Source organism: Vicugna pacos, chromosome 11 (assembly GCF_048564905.1).
Source record: "Vicugna pacos chromosome 11, VicPac4, whole genome shotgun sequence".
NCBI classification, from domain to species: domain Eukaryota; kingdom Metazoa; phylum Chordata; class Mammalia; order Artiodactyla; family Camelidae; genus Vicugna; species Vicugna pacos.
Genome location: NC_132997.1, coordinates 28,803,650 through 28,831,018, shown reverse-complemented (window position 1 = coordinate 28,831,018; position 27,369 = coordinate 28,803,650). Strand labels below are relative to the sequence as shown.

The 27,369-nt window shown below is 41.6% G+C and overlaps 2 long non-coding RNA genes and 1 pseudogene across 5 annotated transcripts; 2 read left to right on the top strand and 1 right to left on the bottom strand.

The window, feature by feature from the left end:
* Nucleotides 1–11,733: 11,733 nt before the first annotated feature.
* LOC140699242 (uncharacterized) lies at nucleotides 11,734–23,684 on the bottom strand. Of its 3 annotated transcripts, XR_012077268.1 has the most exons (6): nucleotides 23,186–23,684; nucleotides 22,167–22,300; nucleotides 21,637–21,788; nucleotides 18,302–18,342; nucleotides 17,432–17,629; nucleotides 11,734–14,814 (listed from the first exon to the last, which is right to left on the bottom strand). It is a non-coding gene; the product is annotated as an uncharacterized lncRNA (long non-coding RNA). The 3 variants fall into 3 exon arrangements; XR_012077270.1 differs by lacking the exon at nucleotides 18,302–18,342 and having other exon boundaries at nucleotides 21,637–21,791; XR_012077269.1 differs by lacking the exon at nucleotides 18,302–18,342.
* Nucleotides 12,677–16,180, top strand: LOC140699241 (uncharacterized). Of its 2 annotated transcripts, none has more exons than XR_012077267.1 (4): nucleotides 12,677–12,766; nucleotides 14,397–14,550; nucleotides 14,753–14,852; nucleotides 15,849–16,180. It is a non-coding gene; the product is annotated as an uncharacterized lncRNA (long non-coding RNA). The 2 variants fall into 2 exon arrangements; XR_012077266.1 differs by having other exon boundaries at nucleotides 12,680–12,766; nucleotides 14,385–14,550.
* Nucleotides 23,685–25,506: 1,822 nt separating the features above from the next.
* On the top strand, nucleotides 25,507–26,978 carry LOC102540954 (methyl-CpG-binding protein 2 pseudogene; annotated as a pseudogene).
* The last annotated feature ends 391 nt before the right edge of the window (nucleotides 26,979–27,369 follow it).

Genomic DNA, 27,369 nt, shown 5'->3' with positions numbered 1-27,369 from the left:
AGAGTGAATAGGTGACTTGGAGGATAGGAATATAGAGAGAGTACAGTTAGAAGAGGAGAGGGAACTAAGATTTAATGAGTGAAGAAAGCCTACGAGAGCCACTGGTTTCCATCAGAGAGGCAAATAGCCAAGTAAGTGGGATTCCAGAAGAGAGGGAGAAGGGGGAGATAGTTTGTTTAAAGAAATAGTAGCTAAGTGTGGAGGGTGTAGCTCAATTGGTAGAGTGCAGGTTGGCATGCATGAGGTCCTGGGTTCAATCCCCAGAACCTCCATTAAATAAAAAACAAAATAAATGGATCTAATTACTTCCCAGTTAAAGAAAAAGAAAGAAATAGTAACTAAGAACTTCACAAACCTGGGGAAAAACTTGGACATACAATTTCACAAAGCTACTTCTTAGAACACCCTATTATTTCAATTCTAATGAAACTGCCAAATATCAATGATTAAAGAATCTTAAAGACAGCTAGGGAATAAAGAGTAATCTACAAAGGAAGCCCCATTAGGCCATTTGAAGATTTTTCAGCAGAAATTCTATAGGCCAAGAGAGGTTGTAGTGATATTAAAAACATTGAAAAATAAAAATTGCCAGCCAAGTATACTTTCTCCAGTAAAGTTATTCTTTAGGTATGAGGGAGAAATAAAGGCCCTTCCTTCCCAGACAAACAAAAGCTGAGGGAGGTAACCACCACTAAACATGCTTGCAAGAAATGCTGAGAGAATTTCTTCAAGATGAAATGAAAAGACACTAATCAGTGACATGAAAACATGTGAAAGTACACATCACGCTTGCAAAGGTGAAAAATAGAATTAGAAACCTGTCACTCTATAATGGATGGTGTGTTAACCCACTAAACTACAGTATAAAAGTTAAAGAGTAGCATAAATGACTACGGTTACTATAAATGGTAATAATTATATGCTATGAAAGGGGTAAATTTTAACACCAATAATATAAAACAGAGGAGTAAAATGTTGGAGCCTTTAAACATTAATAGGTTGCTATTTAGCCTAAAATGGACCATTTCTTATATTGAACTATAGTTGATTTACAACACTGAGCTAGTTTCAGGTATACAGCATATCACTAAATATATATATATTTACATATTCTTTTTCAGATTCTTTTCCATTATAGGTACAAGATAAATATAGTTCCCTGTGCCATACAGTAAATCCTTCTTGTTTATCTGTTTTACATATAGTAGTTTGTATCTGTTAATCCCATACTTCTAATTTATCCCTTTCATCCTTTTCCTTTTGGTAATTGTAAGTTTGTTTTCTATGTCTGTGAGTCTGTTTATATTCTGTAAATAAGTTCATTTGTTTTATTTTTTTAGAGTCCACATATAAGTGCTATCATAAGATATTTGTCTTTTTCTGACTTTCTTCACTTAGTATGATAAACTCCATGTTGCTGCAAAAGGTAATGTTTTATTATTTTTCATGGCCGAGTAATATTCCATTGTATGCCATATCTTCTTTATCCATTCTTCTGTTGATGGATGCTTAGGTTGCTTCCATGTCTTGGCTATTGTAAATAGTGCTGCTATGAACATTGGCGTACATGTATCTTTTTGAAGTAGAATTTTTGTCTTTTCCGTATATACGCCCAAGAATAGAAATGCTGGATCATATGGTAACTCTATTTTTAGATTTTTAAGGAACTTCCATACTGTTCTCCATAGTGGTTGCACTAGTTTACATTCCCACCAACAGTATAAGAGGGTGCCCTTTTCTCCACATCCTTTCCTGCTTTTATTTAGACTTTTTATGATGGCCATTTTGACCTGTGTGAGGTGATAAATGACTGTAGCTTTGATTTGCTTTTCTCTAATAATTAGCAATGTTGAGTATCTTTTCATGTGTTTCTTGGCCATCTGCATGTCTTCTTTGGAGAAATGTCTATTTAGGACTTCTGTCCATTTTTTAATTTTTTTATTGAGTTATATGAGCTGTTTGTACATTAGAAATTAAGCCCCTTGTCAGTGGCATCATTTGCAAATATTTTCTTCCAGCCCACAGGTTGTCTTTTTGTTCTATTTATGGTTTCCTTGCTGTCCAAAAACTTTTAAGGTTTGATTAAGTACCATTTGTTTATTTTTGCTTTTATTTTTTTTGCTTTGGAATATTAACCTAAGAAAATATTCCCATGATTTATGTCAGAGAATGTTTTGCCTATGTTCTTTTCTGGAGTTTTATGGTGTCATGTCTTATATTTCAGTCTTTAAGCCATTTTGAGTTTATTTTTGTGTGTGGTATGAGGGAGTGTTCTAATTTTATTGATTTGTATGAGGCTGTCCAGCTTTCCCAACACCATTTACTGAGGGGACTGTCTTTTCTCCATTGTATATATTCATATTATATTGCATATTCCTTGTATATTCTTGCCTCCTTTGTCAAAGATTAATTGACTGTTGGTGTGTGGGTTTATTTCTGGGCTCCAGTTTTATGTTTATGCCTTCAGCTTTGTTCTTTTTCCTCAGGATTGATTTGGCAACTCCAGGTTAAAATGGACTGTCATTTCTATTAGATGTTTTATATAATTCACAAGGCAGCCACAAAGCAAAAACCCAGAGTAGATCTGCAAAAGGCAAAGAAAGGTGAACTAGAGAATACCACCATGGAAATTAATCAACTTACGAACTAGGCCAAGAAAGACAGGAAAAGAAACAATGGAGATACAAAACAACAAGAAATCAATTAATAATCTGGCAATAATCCCTACACATCAATAATTACTCTAAACATAAGTGGATTGATTTCACCATTAAAAGGCACAGAGTGGCTGAATGAATTAAAAAAAAAACAAACACCCAACTGTAAGAAAGATCCACTTCAGATTTAAGGACAAATATATAATCAAAGTGAAGGGATAGAAAATTATATTCCATGCAACTGGAAACCAAAACAAAGTGGGAATAACTATACTTACATCTGACAAAATAGACTTTCTTTTTTTTTTCTTTTTTTTTTTTTACATTTTTATTGATTCATAATCATTTTACAGTGTTGTGTCAAATTCCAGTGTTCAGTACAATTTTTCAGTCATACATGGACATATACACACTCATTGTCACATTTTTTTCTCTGTGATTTATCATAACATTTTGTGTATATTTCCCTGTGCTATACAGTGTAATCTTGTTTATCTGTTCTACAATTTTGAAATCCCAGTCTATCCCTGCCCACCCTCTACCCCCCCTGCCCCGGTAACCACAAGTCTGTATTCTCTGTCCATGAGTCCATTTCTGTCCTGTATTTATGCTTTGTTTTTGTTTGTTTGTTTGACTTTAAGCCAAAAATGGTAAAAAGAGACAAAGAAGGTGATTATATAATGATAAAGTAATCAATTCATCAGAAATATACAACAATGATAAATATATACAGACCTACCATTAGAACACCTGAATACATTAAATATATACTTAATGATATGATAGGATAGGATATATGAAAAGAGACATAGACAATACATTAATAGTAACATATTTCACTTTCAATAACAGATCATCCAAGAAAACTATTGATCATCCAACAGAAAACTATCAAGAAAATGATGAACTTAAACTATACCTTAAACCAAATGGACCTAAACAGGCATCTATAGAACATTCCATCCAATAGCAGCAGAATACATATTCTTCTCAAGCACATTCTGCACATTTTTGAGGGTTGTTCATATGATAAGACACAAAACAATTTTTAGCAAATTTAGGAAGATTGAAATCATACCAGGTATCCTTTCCAACCACAATGATTTAAACTAGAAATTATAAAAGAAGAAAGCTGGAAAATCCACAAAGCTGGAAAATCCACTAAATAAAACATTCCTGAAAAACCAATGGGTCAAAGAACAAATAAAAGAAATTCTCAGAAGAAAATGAAAATAGAAATGCAACTTACCAAAACTCTGAGCAGTCCACAGAGAGGTTATAGAAGTTATAGAGAGAAATTCATATATGAAGATTAGAAAAGTCTAAAATACACAACCTAACTTTACATTTCAGGGAACTAGAAAAAGTAGAATGAATTAAGCCCAAAGTTAGCAAAAGGAAGGAAATAAAGCCCAGAGTGGAAATAATGAAAATAGAGAGTAGAAAACAATAGAATGGATCAAAAAAAACTAACAAGTAGCTTTTCAAAAAATAAACAGAATTGAGAAAGCTTTGGCTAGATTAACCTTTTCTTTTTTAAGAAAAAAGACAGAAGACAAAGTTAGAAACAAAAAGGAGATACTAAGTTGTTCATACAGAAATACTTAAGATGAGAGACTACTATGAAAAATTTATGTCAACAAAAAATGACCCACGAGAAATGGCTAATTGTCTAGAATCGTACAACCTAACAAGACTGAACCAGGAAAAAATAGCAAGTCTGAAAGACAAATAATGAGAAAGGGGATTGAATCAATATCTAAAATCTTGCAACACAAAAAACCTCAGAATCAAATGGCTTCACTGGTGAATTCTACAAAACATTTAAGGAAAAAATTAACACCAATCCTTCTTAGAGTCTTCCAAAATTTGGAGAGGAGGAAACATGTCCAAACTTTTTCAAAGAGGTGAGCATTGCCCTCATACCAAAGCCAGATAAGGACACTACAAGAAAAGAAAACTATAGACCAACATCTCAGATGAACACAGATACCATAGCTCCCAACAAAATATTAGCGAACTGAATTCAAGAACACATGAAAAGAATTATACATCATGACCAAGTGGGATTTATCCCTGGGATGCAAGAAAGGTTCAACATTTGCAAACCAAAATGTGCTATTCCACATTAATATAATGAAAGATAAAAATCATATGATCATTTAATAGATACAGAAAAAGTATTTAACAAAATACAACACCACTTCATGATTAAAAAAAAAAAACTCAACAGACTGGGGCTAGAGAGATCATACCTCCACATATACAACAACTCAGAGCTAACATTACACTCAATGGAGAAAAACTGAAAACTTTTCCTCTAATATCAGACACAAGATAAGAGTGCTGACTCTCACTACTCTTATTCAACATAATTTTGGAAGTCCTAACTGCAGCAATTAGTCAAGACAAAAAAATAAAAGACATCTAAATTGGAAAATAAGAAGTAAATCTTTGCTATTTGCTGATGATATGATCCTATATATTGAAAGTTCCACTCAACTAAATATCTGTTGGATATAATCAATGAATTCAGTAAATTTATAGTATATAAAATCAACGCACAGAAATCAGTTGCTTTTCCACAAACTAACAATGAAGCATCTGAAGAAGAATTAAGAAAACTCTCAGAAAGTTTCACAGTAGCATCAATCACAATAGAATATTTAGGAATGACTTTAACCACAAAAGTGAAAGATCCATACAACAAAAACTACAGAACTTTTGTCTAAGAAATCAAAGAAAATACAAATAAATGGAAAGACATCCTGTTCTCATTATTTGGAAGAGTTAATTGTATTAAAATGTCAAATAAATCCTTATAAAGTGCATCTTTAATAGAAATAGAAAATACAATCCTAAAATTTGTCTGAAACCACAAATGACTCCAAATGGCCAAAGCAATCATGAGAAAGAACAATACCATAAGCATCATGCTTTCTAATTTCAAACTATATGACAATGCTATAGCAATTAAATCAGTATGATATTGGTATAAAAGCAGACCCATAGACCAATGGAACAGAATGGAAGGCCCACTATTAACCCCCTGCATATTCAGTCAGCTAAAATTTAATAATGGAAACAGGAACATCCACTGGGGAAAGGATAGTCTCTTTAACAATGATGTTGGGGAACTTGGAGAACCATATGCAGAAAAGTGAAATTGGACTAACTTACATAACTCAGAAAACTAACTCAAAGCGGATCAAACAATTAAACGTAAGATCTGAAACTATAAAACTCCTAGAAGAAAACATAGAGAAGAAGCTTCTCAACATTAGACTTGTCAGTAATATTTTGGATATGACACCAAAAGCACAAACAACAACAACAAAATCAGCAGCTGGGACTACATCAAACTTAAAGCTTCTTCACAGTAAAAGAAACAAACAAAATGAAAAGGCAACCTACAGGATGGGAGAACATTTTTGCAAACCATACATCAGAATAGGGGTTACTATCTAAAACATTATATAAAGAACTCATAAAACTCAATAACAAAAGAAAGCTGATTAAAAATGAGCAGAGGAACTAAACAGACATTTTTCCAAAGATACCCAAACTGCCAACGAGTACATAAAAAGGGGATCAACGTCACTAATCATCAGAGAAATGCAACTCAAAACCAGGATGAGGTTTCACCTCACACCTGTTAGAATGTTGATCTTTAAGAGGACAAAAAATAACAAATGTTAGCAAGAATGCGGAGAATAGGCAAACCTTGTGAAATCCTTGTGGGATTGTAAACTGGTTCCGCTACTATGGAGAACAGTTTGGAAGTTCCTCAAAAATTAAAAGTAGAACTACTTTGTAAAAAATTAGAAGTAGATGCACCAGTCCCACCACCGGGTATATAGCCATAGGAAATGGAAACTGGTTACGGAAGAGAAGTATGCATTCCCATGTTGATTGCAGCATTAGTCACAATAGCCATGATACGGAAATAAATGTCTATCAAAAAGTAAATTGATTAAGCAAATATTTGTACAATAGAATACTATTCAGTCATGGAAATTCTGTCACCTGCAAGAACACAGATAAAACTCATGGACACTATGCTAAGTGGGATAGCTCAGTCAGAGAAAGATCAATAATGTATGATATCTCTTATATACAGAATCTTAAAAATAAAACAGAATCAGAAAAGCAGAGCAAAATTGTTATTACCAAGGACTGAGGGAGGGTAGTGGAAGAGAGATGTTTGAGGGTGCAAACTTGCAACTAGTAGATAAGTAAGTCCTGGAGACCTAATACGCAGTACAGTGATTCACAGACAACAAAATGGTATTATAAACATTAAACTTCCTAGAAGACTAGATTTTAATTGTTCCCAACATTAGAAGAAATGATAATTATGTGACACAATACAGGTGTTAGCTAACACTTACTGTGGAAATCATATTGCAATATAAATGTTATCAAATCAGTATGTTACACACCTTAAACTTACACAATGTTTACATCAAACTACGTTATATATTTTTTTCTAAGTGTACTACTTGCTTAGAAATTTGATGTGTTCCTTGATTGATCGGATATGCCAGTCATTGTGTAGTGTATGAAGAGAAGTGTTTAAACGCACATATAGAAAGATTTTTTAAGAGTGCACTTAGCAGGATACATTGAGAACAGTGTTATTTTAGTGAATGTGTGTGCTGACCACTATGTAATACATACATTGGTCATTTTGAGAACAGTACTGTTTGAATGAATGAATGTGTGGGTCACTCTGTAATGTATGTAGAAACTTATTTAGATACACAGTCGAAAAAGATGTTTCAGGGAGTGTTACTTAATTGCCATATTAAGAACAGTATAATATCAGTCAATCATGGGCTGACACTTCCGTTATTCATGTTGAAAAAAATTTTTAAGACACAATTTTGTTTCTAAGAGTGGTAACTGCATGACAGGATATCAGTGTTAATTCTGTAAATGAATGTACTGACCACTCTGAAATGTTAACAGAGATGTATTTAAGGACATGTTTAAAAAAAAGTTTCCAGGTGATCTTGGCTGGATAAGATGAGAACATTATATTTCCATGAATAGATTTGTTCACCATTATGTAATGAATGTATAAAACAAACGTAATAAAGATGTATCTATTGGAGAAAAATGTGAAATGTACTGCCTCTTGAATTTTAGAAACAATCTGTATACATGTTACACCTATGTTATTCTAAGAAGCCCTTATTATCCATTGTTTGGTCTCCCATCTGATTTACTCTGCTGTAAATGCTCTCTATTGCATTTTCATTTCATTCACTGAGTTCTTCAGGTCCAAAATTTCTACTTGGTTCTTTTTTACGATTTCTATCTTTTTGGCCAATATCTCATTTTAAACCTATATTTGGTGTGTGTGACTTCATTGAAATGATTCCTGAATTTCTTCAAAAGGGCTATTTTGAAATTTTTATCACCTAGATGACAAAATTTGAGAATTGCTATCTTTTGGTGATGACAGGCTTCCTCGATTTTTATGTTCCCTGTGGTTTCACATTGCTGATTTTGCATTTGAAGTAGCACTTATTTAAACCTTTGCTGGTTGCATTCAGATGGGGTTTTGTTAGTGCTGTTATTATCCAGAATGTTCTCTGCCTTTGTATGGGTACATGGGTCCTACTCTTCTTGCTCCCTCTGTGGCAGAATTCTTATGATTTTGTACCTTCTCTGGTTCTTAAAACCCACCAGGTTGGCTGTTGGAAACCTCTACTGTTCCCCAAAAGGTGGGAATTCAACTTTGTGGTTTCTCACTTGCCCACAGACTTTGGCCTGTTTTCTAAGGGCATTTTCTGCCTGTCAGAGCTCACTCTCTGTGCACACACAAGAAGTCAGCTGCAGAGTGGGGAGAGGTATGGGGTTGGCGCTCAGTGCTGTTGGAGTGAGTGTGGACCCAGTAAGGAGGTCCCCACATACGTGCTCTTAGAATCTCACAGGCGGGTGGAATTCCTGCATCCTTTTCATGCCTTTTGATATTCGTATCTGCCCATTTCCCCAGTATCTTCCCTCCTCCCAGTCATAGAGGTCCTGCCCCGGTACTCTGGGTGCTGCTGAGAGAACACGTTCTCCAACTGCATTTCACACCACTAAGTACTCATTGCTCTACTTTTGCCCTGCAGGAGAATTCACCGGTTCCTGAGAGTCCAGCCCTATACAGTGTTGCCTTGGGGAGGAAGGGTCTCAGTGGCTACTCACTGTCTTACATTCAGGAACCAAATTCATTTGGTTCATGTGTTTCCCCTTCTGTTTCAAGCTTGTTGTCTGACTCTCCTTATCCAAATCAAGAACCAAATAAATTTAGAAAGTAAGGAACAAAAATACACTGAACTTCTGGATTGGCTATCACTGGTTATCTGTAGTGAGTTAATTATGAGAACATTTTACTTTTCAAATAAATTGCTGTAGTGTTTTAATTTTTACAAGCATGTTTTAATAATTAATTTTTATAAAACATGTTTGTTGGTGGAATGCCTCTTGTCACTATCTTGAGAATCATAATACAAATTCCCAAAGGGAGCCTTGTCTGAATATTTTGAAACTGATGCCCTTAGAGATGTGAGAATCAGCCCTGTTTCCCTTGTTCCTACTTAAAGATCTCAGCTTCAGCGGGTCCTTCCTTAGTGTGACATCTGGTTTGTTGGGCTGGATGCCCCTGTGTTGAACAGGCATCCATCAACATGCCACGCGAACTGTTCAGATTTTACTCACATAGCAAACAATTCACGCCTCAGGCCCTCAATTATGCAGGGTCCATAGTTGAGTATTTTGAAGGTGGGGTGAGGTTTGTAGCCTTTCCAACATTTTGCTTTGGGCCTCAGCATTACTGTTTCTTTCTCCTTTTACTCTAGAGCCAGTGCTTAGATGATTAGAACACTGTGCAAATGAGACATTGGTTTTGGTGTGGGGACCTGTTGGCCGGCCCTCACCAAAGATTTTAGATGGCTGCCTGGAAACAACTGCTGATCACCAGAAGGACCAAGAGAGGCAGCTCACGTGGACCAAGGTCAATCCAGGCCTCCTGGAGAAGGCTGCAAACTTCTAATGGATAGCAGATCCTTCTAAGCACCTCTTTCAAGATTGGAGGCATCATTTTGGCAAAAGAAAAAACAGTCTGCTGATTTATACATCTTGTCATAAATTTTTGCTAGTAGCAATTTGTTAGTTGTGTGACAGCTACCACCAGAGATATTCTCTGCAGCTTTAAAGCCTCCAGAAGTGAGAAACTGTTATATAACATATTGTTTGGAAAGAAGAAAATTACCTGTAACTCTCTAAGGGTGTGTGATTATTACTACAATAGTCCTCAGCTCCGTTACGGGGACCCTCGGGTGTAGTTCATTCCCTTAGTGTCTTAACACCCTCCCCCACCTCCATTATCAATTTCCAATTTTCTCATAAAGCGGGAGGAGAAATAGCCCATTGTTTGTAAAGAGAAGAGGGACTCCTGTTGTGCGTACTACCGACTGCAAAGTTCAAGTCACAAGCCCCAGTGACTGCCTATGTGTGTAGTAGTCACAGGGACGAGAGAGGGGTGGGATTAAGAGTCTTTCCTACTTAGTGCACCTAGTAAGTTCTCTCCTCAGCTCCGGCTGTCACGGAATCCTGGAGCAGTGAACTTCAAATGATGCCAGCAACCACACTGAAGGTCCAGAATCAGACCATTCATTGTGTCTCTCAATCTCTGTCTCTCTCTCAGAACTGGACACTTAGAAGAACCATGGCTCCTGCAAGTAGGCAGGTTTGGAGAGATACACCATACCTGAGTGCTTCAAGTGTAACTTTCACTTGATTTCAAACTGTGGGTTTGTGGGGGTATGTGTGTGTGAATGTGTGTGTGTGTGTGTGTAGAACCGTTTTTAGCAGCTTCATGGGGGAGTAGTTGACTTATAACAGTTCACATAAAGTTTACGATTTGATATGTAAGTGTTTACATATCTATACATCTGAGAAGCCATCACCATAATCAAGAAAGTGAACATATCAATCACCCCATTTCCTTGTGTCTCTTTTCACTTAAAAAAGTTTCATTCATACCAAATGGGTACCCCTTTTATAAATATTGTTGTTAAAAATGTTTAAAAATACTTCTTTAAATGCATTGAAGAGCTATCATTTTCAATCCTTGAAATAACATTTTTCTCAAAGTAGCTTGCATAGAACTTATATCTTCATCATTAATGTGTATATTTTTAAATAGTTCTCAATGCATTACAGAATGGCAAAACCTCTCTTCACTTAAAAAAGTCTTATTTTGTACCAACTGGGAACCACTTTTATAAACCTCAGTATTGTAAGTGCTTATTAAACACTTCTCTAAATGCATTACATTCCCTGAAATAGCATGCTTCTCGAAGTCTCCTGTACATACTTTTAACTTTTTGTAATTAAAATATACTTGACATACAACATTGTGTAAAATTCAAGCTGTGAAATATGTTGATTTGATCCATTTATATATTGTAATATGATTGCCATGGTAGCAATAATGAGCATATCTATCACATCACATAATTATCATTTTAGTGGCTGGAATAATTAAGATACAGTCTCTTAGCAAGTTTGATGATTATAAGACAGTATTCTTGTCTATATTGACCATTAGAATTGTAGGATTTATTTCTACTAGTTGCAAGTTTATTCTTTTAAACATCTATCCTATTCCTCACAATCCCTCAATAAAAACCATTTAACTGTGTTTTTATAAGATGGCTTTCTAATTTTTTTCTTTGAATTTTTTTATTCTTATTAGTTCTTTTGCTACCAGTTTCTCACTTCACTTGTCCTCCATCTAACCATCAGCTGCTCAGGGTTCCTTACCTCATGCAAGGAGGAAACTTCCTTCACGAGTTCCTGAAGAATCCATAGGGATCTAATTCTTCTATGGTTCTGGAGTTTTCCACACAGAGTCCTTCCTCACCACGTTGTTCAACCACCACCCAGCTTCTCCTTGCTCATCACGGCAAGTAGCCAAGCCCAGTGTTGCAAAAAAAATGTTTTAACAGCTCCGTGTTACAGCTCAGCTGTGACAGCAACCTGGATGCGGGCGAGAGACCAAGCAGCACTCAGAAAGTTAGAGAACTCAGGTTTATTACACCAGCGGGCCCCAAGGAGTTAACACTTCAAGCTTTGGACCCCATCTGTTGGTTTACACAGGCCTTTTATAGACTGCCAATTTTACACTTTGCAACGTCATATGCAAATAAAGTACAACAGAAGTTGACCAACCAAGAACAAGCTTTGTAGAAATAGTCCAATCAGGAGTGAGCCCCATGTAAATGAAGTATTACAAATGGACCAATCAGAAGTTAGGGAAGTGGACCAATCAGAAGTGAGAGTAATAACCAATCAGAAGTGAGAGTAGTAACCAATCAGGAGTGAAGGAAATAACCAATCAGAAGTGACCTCAGGGAACCAATAGAATTCCAGGTGTAAGTTAGCCGCTTTAGAGGCAAGAAGTGAGACAGGGCCCCTGGGCCAGGGAACCGGACCATGCTAAGAGGAGACCAGCGGCCCTGCCTAGGGGTCCTGCTGGTCTTTTTATGGGGCTTCCCGCCACACCTGGGGGCCCAAGTGTGCAGGTGACAGTACCGCCTCCTATTTCAGTAGGCCCTTCATGACACCCCCTGGTGGGAGTCCTGCCTTCCCGGGACCAATGACCTCAGCAGCAGGCAGCTCCAAGTTGCCAAGATCAGCAGCGAATGTTCTAGAACTGAGTTCACGTCCGGTCCCAGCGATCGGGCTCGGCGCCATCTAGAATCTCGCAGCTCCGGGAAGCCGGTGCACACGATTTTGCCGGGTGGGAGGGGCCGGATGGACTGACCCCAGGTCTCTCACAGCCAACTAGGGCGCTCAGTCTGGGCGTCTTCCTGCGGAAGTCCGCGGCCACCTGAGACCACCTCAGCACTTTGGAGTTGAAGCTCATCACACTTCACTCCAGCCCCTAGAGGCAGAGTCAACGGGGCTCCTGCCTCAGGGAATACAGTGCATCATCTCCATCACAAAACCCGTGCGTCCTTCACGCACGTCCACTCCCCGCCCGGAGCGCAAACCCACAGAGACGCGCGGAGCCCGCCCGCCTCGCTGCGCCAATGCCGGACCCTCAGGTACGGAAGGGTTGCCGTCCAAGTTGGCTTTTTTAGATTCCACATATAAGTGAAATCACACAGTAACTGTCTTTCTCTGACTTATTTCACTTAGCATAAATAATGTCCTCAAGGTCCATTCATGTTTCAAACGATAGGAAGTCTTTCTCAGGACTGAATAATATTCTGGTGTGTGTGTACAGATCTTCCTTCTTCATTCACTTGGTGCTGGGCGCTTAGGTTGTTTCTGTATACCGGCTATTGTGAATAATGCTGCAATAAACATGCGTGTGCAGATAATTCTTCAATATCCTGTTTTCATTTTGTTGGGTATAGACCCAGAAGTGGAATTTCTGAATAACATAGTAAATCTGTTTTAAATTTTTTGAGGAACAGCCACATTGTTTTCTGCAGTGCCTAAACCAAATATATCCCCATCACTGTATACTAGGGTTTCCTTTTCTCAACATCCTCACCAACAATTAGTATCTTTTGACTTCTGGATGATCAACATTACAACAGGTGTGAGGTGATACCTCATCATGATTTTGATTTGCATTTTCCTGATGATCAGTGATGAGCATATTTTCTTGTCTTCTATGGAAAAATGTCTATTTAATTTCTCTTAATTTTATAGCTGCTCTAGTCGCTTTGTGGACTTGTATACCCAAGTTTTTCCCTAAGTTTGTGAAGTCCTCAGCTATTATTTCTTTACACAAACTATCTTCTCCCTCTCTTTTCTGGAATCCCAATTATACGGCTATTTGCCTTTCTGATGAAAACCAATAGCTCTCATAGGATTTCTTCACTCTTAAAATCTTAGTTCCTCTCCTAACTGTACTCTTTCTATATTCCTATCCTCCAAGTCACCTATTCATTGTCCATCTGATCTGCCTTGCTGCATATGCTCTGTGTTGCATTTTTCTTCTAATTCATTGAATTATTTGGCTCCAGAATTTTTGCCTCGTTTTTTCTTTATAATTCAATCTCTTTGGTAAACAACTCCTTCTGCTTATTAATTTTATTCCTTATTTCATTGAATTCTCATTCTGAGTTTTCTTGTAGCTTGTGGAATTTCTTCGTAACAGCTATTTTACCAGTTAGATCGCAATATCCCATGCCTTTGGGTTCAGTTCCTGGGGAATTATCCTTTTCTTCTTGTGATACCATATGTATTTGATTTTTCATATTGTTTGTAAGTATGCCCTTCTGCTTTCACATTTGAAGTAGCAGGCGCCTCCTTAACTAAGCTTTAATGTCTTCCTTGGTTTTTACAGCTAAACAAGGCTGACTTTTAAAAAAAACTTTCTTTTGTATTCCAGAAGGTGGTGCTACAGTTCACATTTGTGGTCTTGCCCACAGACAGCAGCCTGTTTTCTGAGCATGCTCCCTGTCTACCTGAACTTGGTCTTGCTAATGCACTCGGCAGCACGCGCTGGAAACCCGGAGCAGGATGGTGGGCGGTGTGTGCTTAGCACTCGGGGCTCTGGTCGTGCCCCCGGCGGGTGGAGAGATCCTAAGATCTTAACTTCCTGTGACGTCCTGAAGCAGACAGCGGAAGACCTGTTTCTTTAATGCCCTTTGATATTCTTATCATCTCTTTTCTTCCCTTTCTTCTTCCCTCAATCCGGTTATGGAGGGCCCTCCTCAGAAATCAGGATGCTTCTGACCCACACAAGCAGGGTAGCTGGGAAGTCACTCGGCACTTTCGCATTCCATCTTCTCTGTGGGAGAGGTCTCTGGCTGCTGCCACTTCAGACAGCTCAGACCTGCTGCAGCGTTGCCCTGGCGATGGGGCAGTTCTGGTGAGTTCCTCCCTCTTCTGTGTGTGTAACCTGGCCTGTACTCTCCCCTAGGTTAGGCTGGACATATTCCTTCTCGCAGGTGGGTATCTGCTCACTTTGCACTCTCCAGGATTATTTCTGAGTGTGTGTGTGTGGAGTGAGTCCCCCAATTTCCTTGGATCCCTAGTCCTTACCAAGCTCTTGTTTATTCTTTGATGCACAGGTCAGCTAGAATCCTGGATCCCTTAGTGTTGGGTGCAGAGTTGGGACGTCTAATAGCTGTTTCTGAAAGGGAAAAGAAAAGAGGAACCACTTACCTCGCTGTAAGGCTGACATCACCCCCCTCCCCCCTGCCCCCATACCTCTTTGTAACCCACCCTCCTGCTCCTCTCTGCCCCACTCCAGCAACCACTGATCTGCTTTTGGCCACAAATAAGTAGCTATGCAAACTACTTATAATGTTGTTTCTGATCCCCAGCTGATTATTCACTAGCCATCTTGATTTTTAGCAGGAACATTCAAAAAATGCTGCTCAATGATCCAAACAAAGCAGTCAGAAAGGGAAATGAAAAACAAACAAACAAATAATAGAAAGCCTACCAGTCCCTCAACATGCCTCTAATCCAGGCATCTTGACTTCTAACACACTCCTTTCTCCTTCCACCCATTGTAGAGGCTGGTAGGAGTTCTATTTCCCCACAGCCACTCTTTCTCTCTATTATTTATTGCCGGAAGTCTGCCCTCTACTTATGCTTGGCCACTAAGCATCAACTGCATGTGTGTGTGTGTGTGTGTGTGTGTGTGTGTGTGTGTGTGTGTGTGTGTGTGGTGTGCCGGAAGTCTGCCCTCTACTTATGCTTGGCCACTAAGCATCAACTGCATGTGTGTGTGTGTGTATGTGTTAACTATCAGCTAAGGACTGAAACAAAGCCCCCCTAAAACCAACCTCCTCTGCAGAATTTATAATTAACCTCTCTCCAAAACTTTACTCCCTTTCTTCTCCTGAGCTTGTTCCCCTCAAGACTGAGAAGTAGCAAAGAAAAGGGGAGCCTGAAACCATTTACAAGCTCCTATGTCCCTGTCCTTCGAAGTAAAAGGCCTTTGCTTCAGTCTCCCAGGTCTGCCCTAAGTCTCAAAGGCTGGCTCAAAAGTTAGTGATTAGGAAATGTGAAGATGTAGAAACAAAGAACAGCTGTTGGGCCGGGAAATTGGTTAACAATTCAGACTATAAATCCGCCACATAGCAGAACCACTGAACTCCCAGTTCCCTGAAAGATACAGGTAAAGGCCTGACACACACTCCTATGTTGTTTTTCCAGAAAGCAGAACCTAACCAGATGAAAATGCTGACAACAAGCACGTAGACCATAGATTGGCTGAAACCAGGTTGACGATGCTTGAAACTTTACCGTGATGCCAGTCAATCTGAGAATTGTGCACAAGCTGATCACACACCCTACAGCCTCACACTGCCTTTAAAACCCCTTCCCTGAATGCCATCAGGGATTTCGGGTTTTGAGTATGAGCTGCCCTTTCTCTTTTCTTGGTGCCCTGCAATAAATGTACTTTCCTTCACCACAACCCAGCATCAGTACATTTACTGCACGTGGGCGAGTGGACCCAAGTTGGGTTTCATAAAGACCAAGCCCTATTTATGTGAACCGTTAAGTTTTTATCTCTCAACAGCCCATGCTCACATGTGACACTGAGTCGGGCTCCTTGGAGCATTGTCCCGGAGTTGAGGGATGCAACTATGCAATGTGTGCCCATTCTTCTAGTAAGGAAGACTGGATTTAAACCTATTGCTGAGGAAATAGAAGCTGAAGAGAACCTCAATATGTAGCCTGCCGAAAAAGGAAAATCATTTGTGTCCCTACCTCATGCGGTCATTGGGAGAACTAAATAAGTAAATATATGCTGGTGATTAGCAGTGCCTGGTACATGGTAAATTGTTGTTTTTTTAATCTCCTTGAGCTTGTAGGCATTTGTCAGAATTCAGTCCTCAGATATCAAATGTTGATTTGCACAACATACAGAAGTCCAACATATGGATGTTCAGCATCCCATAACCAAAATTCACCAGGCTAAGTGAGTTCTTGGGTCAGCAGGCTCTCCCTATAAAATCTGAGGGGCTGCTGCCCAAAATCTAGAGTCAGGGCTCATGGGCACTGCTCCATCTTTCCATCTGACATCTGAGGAGGCCCAGGTGACTGCAGTGTCCATCCAGAGTTGGTCCTTTCAAGAAATTCACAACCTGCCTCGAGGCAGGTTTTGAAATCATATCCCAGCCTTTTGACTGAGAGTACCTTTGCTATGTGGAAAACAATTCCTTTGCAATCATGATGCACAGAAACAGTAAACTGTCTACTAAATAAAATGTCAAAATTCCTGAAGTGCCTGAGAACAGGTACTGATACCAGATCCAGAACTCATGATTTCATTGATGGATCCAAGACTTAGGGTAAAGAGGTAATGACCATCTTTCAAAGAAGGATTTTTTTATTTTTAAAAAAAGTTTTTTTATTTAAGTATAGTCAGTTTACAATGTTGTGTTAATTTCTGGTGTACAGCATAGTGATTCATTTATACATATATATATATATATTTCTTTTCATATTTTTTTTCACCATATGCCATTACAAGTTATTGAATATAGTTCCGTGTGCTATATAGAAGGACTTTGTTATTCATCTATTTTATATATGGTAGCTAGTATCTGCAAATCCTGAATTCCCAATTTATCCCTCCCCACCCCCTTTCTGCCCTGGTAGCTATAAGTTTTTTTCTATGTCAGGGAGTTTGTCTCTGTTTAGTAAATAAGATCATTTGTGTCTTTTTTTTTTAAGATTCTACATATAAGTGTTATCATGGTATTTTTCTTTTCTTTCTCTTTCTCACTTACTTGACTTAGTATGACAATCTCCAGGTCCATCCATGTTGCTACAAATGGCATTATTTTGGGTTTTTTAAGGGCTACATAATATTCCAATATATATATACCACAACTTCTTTATCCAGTCATCTGTCGATGGACATTTAGGTTGCTTCCATGTCTTGGCCATTGTAAATAGAGATGCTATGAACATTGGGGTGCATGCATCTGAAAAAGGGATATTTTTGAAAAAAGATAAGACACTTTACACCAAAGTGAGACAAGAGTGAAGTGGGCAGGGCACAACCATTAAAGGAATAACACAGCAGTTGAAGATAGGATAGAAACTGGTTAAAACTCAAGTAGGCCCAAGATGACAGAAGAGTCACCTCCCAAGATCTTGTGGCCCAAGATGTGGAAAATGTGACTTCCAGTGGAACTTGAGCTTCATTATATGATAACAGGTAATATTAGCATGTTAACTGGCACTCCCATAGACGCCATGATGATTCCGAGGCTGGCCATAGGTCAAAAAGTGAGCAGCGGCCCAATTCCAGGATATCCCTGCCCCTTCCTCAAAATGTTGGAATAGTCCTCCCACTTGTTAGCATATGAAACTACAGAGCCAGTAAAAACTAACCACCCACCACTCCCCTCCCCTCCCCCTAGCCTCCACTCCCCCACCCCAGCCCTGAGCTGCTGCACCCAAGGCCTGGTGCACCTTTCCCTCTCTCCCTCCCCCTCTCTCTCTCTCCTGCCTTCTGAGATGGCTGCAGTCTGTCTATGGAATGTGTATTTCTCTGAATACATCTACCTTCACTCTAGTATGGCTCGTTCTTAAATTCTTTCCTGCGAGAAGCCAAGGACCCTCACTCGGTGGGGCACATCCCAGGGACTCACCTGAGACCTGGGACATGGCCATGCTCTTGTGCCCCTCTTTACTGCAACAAAGTTAAAGACAAAGGTTATATCACCACCCTGAGCCAACCCCGAAAGGACTCTAAGAACAAAAGCACATAAAAGGATTGGTGCCGCGTGCCAATAGGCAGCCATCACCAGTCTGACTGCTGGAATGGAAAGGGCTGTACAAGGTGGGGGTGTGAGCTGTGGTTCCAGCGAGGGGAGATGCAAAGGGGAAGTGCTGTAGATGGAGGAGAGAGCATCTCCTGCCGAGTTTCCTCTGCAGGCTGGATTTGAGCCCAGGCATTGAAGGAAAAATCTTGGAGATTTTGCTTTGATTTTGAGATCGGCTTTCAATAACAGGATTTCTTCAATGCTACTGATGACACTCGGGGGGAAATGTTGAATTTTCTCTTCTGTGAAAATTTTTATTTTTATTTATGTTTATGTTTATATTTTACTTATGTTTACATTGAAAGTTTATGTTGGCAACTGGTGTCTTCCTGGGCAATCACTTAAATGACTTCAACTAACTCAGGCACACCACAGCCTCTCAAGCATGTGTCATGTATTTATTTGTTCTTTCAAGAAACACTGACTGTTTGCCAAGCCTAAGAATGTAAAAATTCACAAGCTGTATAATCCATACAATGGAATGTGTGTATTCCTTAAAGGGGAAGGAAAGTCTGACACGTGCTACAGTAAGAATGAACCTTGAAGACATTATGCTATATGAACTAAGCCAGATAGACGGGAGAAAGAATGTACAATTCCACTTACAGAAAAGGCCAAGTCACAGACACAGAAAGTAGACTAGAGGTTCCGGGGCAGGGTGACTGGCACGGGGGAGGGGAAATGGGGTGTTACTGTGTAATGGGTACAGAGTGTCAGTTTGGATTGATGAGTAAATTCTGGAAATGGACAGTGGGGATGGTTGTACAACATTGTCAATGTACTTAATGTCAATGTACACTTGAAAAAGCCCCAAATGGTAAATTTTGCTACGTGTATTTTAACCACAACTTAAAATAATGATCACAATCTATAGTCCCTGTCTGCTAGGAAGCCACACTCCAGAGGAGGAGATGTGTAGCCTGTAAACTGATCGTTTCTATTCCATGGTGAAGCTGCTATGACAGAGGAGAGCTCAGGGTGTCTGGAAGCACCTAACCCAGCAGGGAGCACTGGGAGGGGTTCCCAGAGGGCTGAGCCCTGAGCCAACTCCTAAGGGATCAGCCAGGCTGAGTGCATCTGCCGAATGCCAGGCCTGAAGGCAAGCAGGAAAGACTTTCTCATCAGGAAGGACATGAGGTGTCCAGGAAGGCCTGGTGTTTGAGGAACTTTAAGAAACTTTTTTGCCTGGAGATAGAGATGTGACCAAGGAGGAAGAAGAAGAGCAGTCGGGAACCAGATTACTCAGTCCTTGTGATCCGAGCAAGGGCAATTGGAGCTTAGATGCAAGAATTCCCAGGGGTCCACTGGCATTCTGGATGGCCCCTTTCCTGGCTAACTTCAGTGTGTGGTAAGTATCTATTCACTTCTCTTTCTCACTAGACAAAAACACCTTGAAAGCAGGAACTAGTAAATTAGTAACTTAACTAGCCAATTATTGATTAGTTCAACAGCCTGAAAATGACCAAAGTTTCAGGTATAAACATACTCAAAGAGCCAGAAACAAAATATGAAGTTCTGATTGAGGATCTTTACTAGTAGCTTGAGAGAAGAAGGAGGAAGCTTTTCAGCCAAACAAAATATTATCACAGAATGCCCATGGGGGACCCCAATAAACCACACCCCCCAAGATTCACGTCCTTGTAGAGTCTCCCACACTGAGCCAGGGCTTGGCCACGAGACTAACTTTGGCTGACGGGCCATTAGCAAGTATATCCCAAGTGGAGGCTTGATAGGCTTGTCTTCTCAGAATGTTCCTTAGAACCCATCATCATGCCATGAGGGAGCCCAAGCAGCCATCCGGGGGGGCCCAAGTAGGAAAGAACTAGGCCTCAAGTCAAAAGCCCCAGCTGACGGCCCCGTCAGGAACCAGCACCAGCTGCCAGCCCCGAGTGCGAGGCTTTTTCGGGGTCTTCTAGCAAATCCATGATTGTGTGAAACAGAAGAGCCTCCTGATCAGCTGGCAGGGTTAGAGAAAGTAATACATTGTTGTTTTAGACCACTAGGTTTTGGGGTGTTTTGTTATCCTCAAATGGATAACCATGGATAACTGAAACAATTCCTTTCATCTTCCTAAGCTCATTTTGGCAATAAAACGTGAATAGGGGAATTTGTGAGAGATAGCATACCTTGATGCTTAAAACCTCCAGCCGTGGAATCATACTTAAATGGTAATTCTGCTTTCACTGCTTACATAGCATTGTGGCCTTGGGAAGATTACTTAATCTCTCTAATCTTGCCGGCAAGACATGAGTAACAGCTATTCCAAGGACCTTTAATGGCCAATAACTGATGAATTATATATAAAATGCTAGCCTGCCTGAACACACAGTAAGTGCTTAACAAATGTCAACTATTATTATGAAATCAAATATATTGACTGGTACTTTTACACTGGGAACTTTAGAATGGATTCAAAAAGAAACAGGGATAATGTTTAGCAATTGAGAAAAAACAGGTAAGTTTTAGAAGTTCAGAAGGCATTATATGCCCACAACTATCCCTCAGAAACAGACTGAGGCCTGTTAGAGGCCTAAGAGAAACATGACAAATTCTGGCTGTTTATAGATTCAGGGGAGTGCCCCTACATTCTTAAGCCCTCCAAGTTTATCTGGTCTCTTACCCAGAAGGCTGCATCAGGCAACATGGCCTCAAAGCCAAGAGAGTCACAAGATTTAGCAAACATTCTGCCTCAAAGGCTGCCAGTTGTTATGTGAAATGACAGTTCTTTAGAAAATTATCCAAATACAAAAGGACAATTAATGTATGATCCCACTTATAGAATACATAGGTACACAAAGCAGAAAGGAGGTCACAGAATATGAGTTTGGGCTGATGGATAAGTTCTGGAAATTGATAGTGGAGATGGCTGCACAACAATGCCAAGTACTTAATGCCACTTAAGTGTACACTTAAAAACGGGCAAAATGGTAAATTTTGTTATGTGTTTTTTAACCACAATTTAAACTGTTTGACATAGTTATTAATGACAGAGTCTGAAAAAAGTAATCAACACACCAGATTATTCAAGGGAATTTACAGCAATAAATCTTATTTCCAACTTCAACTGATACCTCCTAAATTAAGTTCCCTATTACGTAATTTAGTCTCAGTTGACATGCATTCTTACAGAATATAAGAGAAACAAATTGAAACGAAAATACCTCCTGACTTCGTGCTTGGGCTAGTGGTTTACATCAGTTCCAGGAAGACTACAGCATCTGGAAGCTTTTTCAATCCCCTGTGACAGGTCTCTCCAGGGTGGTGATACATTTTCAACTTCCAAAACAGCCTTGAGGCATGAGCCATAGTCACTCTGCTAGGAATTTGAGGAGAGTCAGCACTTGGAGACAGTGACCTGCTCTCTAGACTTAGAATGTAGGAGGAAAATGAAGACACAAGCAGAAAAGCTCTGAACTAAAACATGCACCACGTGCCACGGGAAGGCAGCGTGCTCTGGCAGATCAGAAAATAGAAAGGTGATGCCTCGCTGAGGGACTCATGCAAGAAATGACAACCAACAGAGCATTTGATGGATGGGGATTGGAGGTCAGAAAGATACAGATGAGAAAGCTAAGTTCAACACCAGGAAATGCAGAGAGAACAGTTCGCTTCTAGTAGTAGAAAGTTTATGTCAGAGCAGAGTGACAATGGTTTTTGAAAAACAGTTGGCCCACCTCAGTGGTCCACACACCTGGCATCCAGATCTTGGTTTCTAATGCCATTCTTCAGTAAGAGGAACTAAGGCTTCTATTGATTCCAGGACTGAGGCAGGAAACATGCAAGATGAACCCACTGCATCTCATCTTGCCAGAATGTAAGGAAGTGCTAAAAACAAAAACAGAAAACAAACCAAAAACCCCCATTAAACTGAAACAAATAACAACAACAAAAATCCATACGACATTGAGAGAGTTATCCCAAAGGGGCACAGGAGCTAACTGAAAGAGCTCCCAATGGCCAAAACTAGAACACTCTGAGCGACAGAAGAGAGCGGTATTGGATTATAACCCAAAGTAGAAAATACGTATCAATGAGTCCATACTGATGAAAATAAATGAATAAATTAATGAGAGGGAAGTGTTGATGAATTTGTGTGTAATTAACGCATGAAAAGATAATTTGTCACAAAATAACAGAGTCCAGTTTCCATGACCAGGTTTTTCAGTTCTTTTGATAGCATCCCAAATTCAGGAATCAGAAATGAAATCTTTCGGAATGTATAATATAAACAAGGTCTCATTTTCATGTAGATTATCACCCAAGTTTTCAGAGATGATACAACGTCATGAAAAGTTGCAAACTATTCCTCCACAGGTTTCAGTAAAACACTTAAAATTCCTAAATTAACTTGCTAATCTCAGGAAAAGAGAAATTTCACAAGGCAAGAATTTTGTTTCTGCAGAAAAATTTTAATGGAAAGGTCTTGCCTGAATTTTGCCTTCTGCAAATGAACAGTATACAGGCAGACCTCAGAGTATGGCAGGTTCAGTTCGAGACCACAGCAATAAAGGGAATAAATATCCCAGTGAAGAGTCACATGAAGTTTTTGGTTTCCCCGTGCATAGAAATGTTATGTTTACACTATGGTGAAGTCTATTAAGTGTGCAATAGCGTTGTCTTTTTTAAAAAGTATATTATCTTAACTAAAAATACTTTATTGCTAAAAAAAAAAAAAAAGCTAACCATCATCTGATGACAGTTGCCACAAACCTTCAATCTGTAAAATACGCAGTATGTGGGGCCGCGCGGGTCCCGGCGCCTGCAGGGCTGTGGTAAAAGCCGTTTGGGAAATGGCCGCTGCCGCCGCTCGGAGCGGAGGAGGAGAGGCTGTGAGAGGGACGGTCGCGGCCGCGGGAGGGGACCCTCGCTGAGGGGGCGGTAGGGGACCGCGGGGTCGGGCGACGCGGCTGGCGGGAGGCGTCCCTCCTCTCTACCCTCCCCTCCCTCAGGGGCCGGCTGCCCCCTCGGCTCGTTTCCGCACTTGCGAGTGACTGTCCTCCACGCGGCCTCCCAGGGCTGCCTCCGCCTGGCTCACCGCTCCCTCCCGCCTTCGGCGCGCATCCCGGCCCCGGCCGGGCCCCAGCCCCACAGGTGCCCCTGTCGCCGGGACTTCGCCTGTCCGGGCTGCGCGCGCGTCGTGCCTTTCGCGGGGCTTCGTGCCCGCAGCCCCGTCACGCGCCCGCGTCCGGGCTTCTGCTTTGACCGCGCCTTCCCCTCTCCCTCCGCCGCGCGCCCCGCCTCCGCCGCGCGCTCCCCGCCTCCCTCGCGCGCTCCCCTCCCCGTTACTAGTCGCCCCCACCGGCGCGCGTGCGCAGTCCGCCTCCGGTCGGGCGAGTTCGAAGCAAAGGCTCCAGCGCCGTCACCCCCATCTCCGGGCTTTGCTTCCTCCTCCTTCTCGCCCATTCCAGGACTTCCTGCACCCACTGGGAGCGAGTTCCTTTCCTATCTAGCAGGAACAAGTAGGTTGTCCACCCACAAAAGGCACAAGACATTGTGTTCCTGGTCCCACAGCTCATCATGAAGAAGCGGTTATAGTTGCCATCAGGAGCCGTGGGTAGGGGGCTGTGTGTCCGGCAGCTCCTGAAGCTCTTCGGTGGGGGCGCGCCCCCAAGGTCTTTGGGGGTGCTGTGGCCTCAGAATATGTGCGGCCTTCCTCCCCTTCACTGGCGATCTTCCAGTTACATAAGTGGGGTGGGACATAGCATGTAGCGGGCTTCCATAGTCCTGGAGTACAGCCAGCTCAAGGCCACTAGTGCCAGATGGGGCACGTTCATCGCATCGCTGTGGTTCCTATCAGTTGTCTCTGAAAGTTTATTTTCTTTTTTAGTTCTGACTGAATCACGCAGACCGAAACTCAGGTGACCTACGTGATGTGGCAATGTTTTTGTGGTTTTTGCACTTAAGATTTAAGGTCACTGTGAGGAGTCTAGAGATTACTCTTACAGAGGAGACCATTTATGCTAAGCGTGAATCCACGGGGGTGAAAGTTTAGTCTGGAATATACCTCTGTGGCCATTGCTTCTGTTGTGTGTGCGGATTGGTCCCAGCAGAAATGGGCTCCACCACAAAATTGATATTCCTGACCCACGGTCAGGCAGATGTGTGCTTCTGGTTATTTTTCGAGGAACAGGAAAGGCTCTGCAGAGCCATTCACATGTTGTGTCTCTGCTGTGCAGAATCAGTGCCCCAAATTGTGAGATGGTAGGATCAGATCTGGGGTGGTTAGTGATTATGGAACCAAACCTACTGGCCTGTGAGGCTAAGTGGCTTAGACTTTGTAGGACTCTGACGAGTTTGGTGCATTTTGTTATGCTACAAAAGCGAAACATTCTCGAGCCTTGGTAGTAAAATTCATTGTTAATAAGCAGTTACTCTAGAGGAGAAATTTGGGTTTCAAGGCTGGAATTTTCATCTGCATCTCAGTGATTTCAGTTAACGAGATTAAGCATTCCTCTTGGGTCTTTTGAAAATGCTGGATACTTATTTGAAAAAAAAAAAAACCCAAGATCTGGAGTTTTCAGGTCTTTCCTGAATTTCCACCAGGAAGTTAGGGAAAATAGGCTTATTTATGGGCTTTTTTAGGACTTTGACTTAAAAATCCCAGTCAGAGAGCCTAGGAAACATTTGCTTTTATTTTCTTACCATAATCTTTTATACAAGTGAGTATCAGTGGAAATCTTTTAATTGGCTTAGAGCAGTTTGTCGCCAGGCTGCCAGAGTTATCTAAGAGAAGATGAGAATCACAGAAAATGTTTGATATTTGTAGTAACTAGTGTTTTAAGCGCAAGGGGGTAAAGCATAGTCCTAGACTGGCGGGTCCAGGGAGTGTGATGGGACACCTGTTTGTTGTCCCCACAGTCTGCTCTAGTGACATGCATTGCAGACCTGCCTAGTGTGGCCACAGGACCTTTCTTGAGTAAAGCATTATTGCCGCTCCAATGGAGGAAACTTGTCCTCACCACCTCTGTACCAGCCCTCTTCAGTCACACTGCCGTTGTCACCACTGTCCCCTCACCTCTTTTCGGGCTCCATAAAAATGCAGACTCACCAGTTCCTGCTTTGATGTGACATGTGACTCCCCAGAATACATCTTGCTTTTGTAGACCAGCTCTAACAAGTTTCCATGGTAGCTGGAATGTTAGGGCTCAGGGGAGAGAAGTCAGAAGAACAGGATCTCCAGGGCCTCAAGGACAAACCTTCAAAGTTTCAAAAGGTGGAGAAAGAAGACAAAGAGGGCAAGCATGGGCTCCTGCAGCCACGGGCCCACCACTCTGCGAGCAGCAGAGGCATGCAGAGACCGCGGAAGCATTGGGCTCAGCGCCAACCATCCCTCAAGCTTCTGCCTCCCCCAAACAGTGGCGCTCCTTCATTCGTGACTGGGGACCCGTGTACGACAACCGCGCTCTGCCTGAAGGTTGGACCTGAAAGCTTAAGCAAAGGGAATCTAGCTGCTCCGCTGGGAAGTATGATGTGTATTTGATCAGTCCTCAGGGAAAAGCCTTTCGCTCCAAAGTGGAGTTGATTATGTACTCCAAAAAGCTCCAGGAACTGGCAAAGGTCGGGGACGCCCCAAAGGGAGCGGCACAAGACCCCAGGGCAGCAGCATCAGAGGGCGTGCAGGTGAAGAGGGTCCTGGAGAAGCGTCCCTGGAAGCTGCTAGTCAGGATGCCTTTTTCAAACTTCACCTGAAACAAGGCTGAAGGGGGTGGGGCCACCACATCGGCCCAGGTCATGGTCATTAAACACCCTGGCAGGAAGCGAAAAGCCAAGGCCGACCCGCAGGCCATTCCCAAGATGCGGGGCGAGAGCCGGGCAGTGTGGTGGAGGTCTCTACCGCCGAGGCCAAGAAGAAAGCCGTGAAAAGGCTTCTATCCGGTCCGTGCAGGAGGCCGTGCTCCCCATCAAGAAGTGCAAGACCCAGGAGAGGGTCTGCATAGAGGTGAAGGAGGTGGTGAGGCCCCTACTGGTGTCCACCCTCGGCGAGAAGAGCTGGAAGGGACTGAAGACCTGAAAGAGCCCTGGGGGGTAACGTAAGAAGAGCAGCGCGAAGGGGCGCAGCGGCAGCGCCTCCTCATCCCTCAAGAAGGAGCACGACCACCACCACCACCACTCAGAGCCCCGGAAGGCGCCCGTGCCGCTCTCCCGCCCCCACCTGAGCCGCAGAGCTCTGGGGACCCCGCCAGCCCCCCTGATCCCCAGGACTTGAGCAGCAACATCTCAAAGAGGAGAAGATGCCAAGAGGAGGCTCTCTGGAGAGCAATGACTGCCCCAAGGAGCCAGCAAACAGCCCGCGGTCGCCACCGCCGCCCGGGCCGCAGGAAAGTGTCAACACCGAGGGGAAGGAGAGCGCAAAGCATTGTTTCCTCCTCCATGCCACGGTCAGAGGAGCCTGTGGACAGCGCGACAGCGGTGGCCGAGAGAGTTCGCTGACTGCACACAAAGCGGATTCCAAAGCAAACCAACAGGAATAATGGCAGCTATTGTCTCTTCTCCTCATGGGTAGCGTTCTGACAAAGCTTCCCAATTAACTGAAATACATTTTTTTCCCCAGTAAACACACACACACACACACACACACACACACACACACACACACACACACAGTATCTGCAAAGCACAGTAAAGTGAAGCACAATGAAAGGAGGTATGCCCGTATTTTATGTCCTGTTCCTTTCACTAATTTTTAAGGAAATATAGTAGAGTTGAATATCCCCACATTGTTTATCCTGGTGCTATGCTGTATCAAAACAACTGTCTCTTATAAACAACAAGTTCATACTGGGAACTATATTCAACTTCTTGTAATAACTTACAATTAGAAAGAATATGAAAACGAATGTATGTATGTTCCTATATGATAGAAGCATTGTGCTGTACACCAGAAATTCACAAAA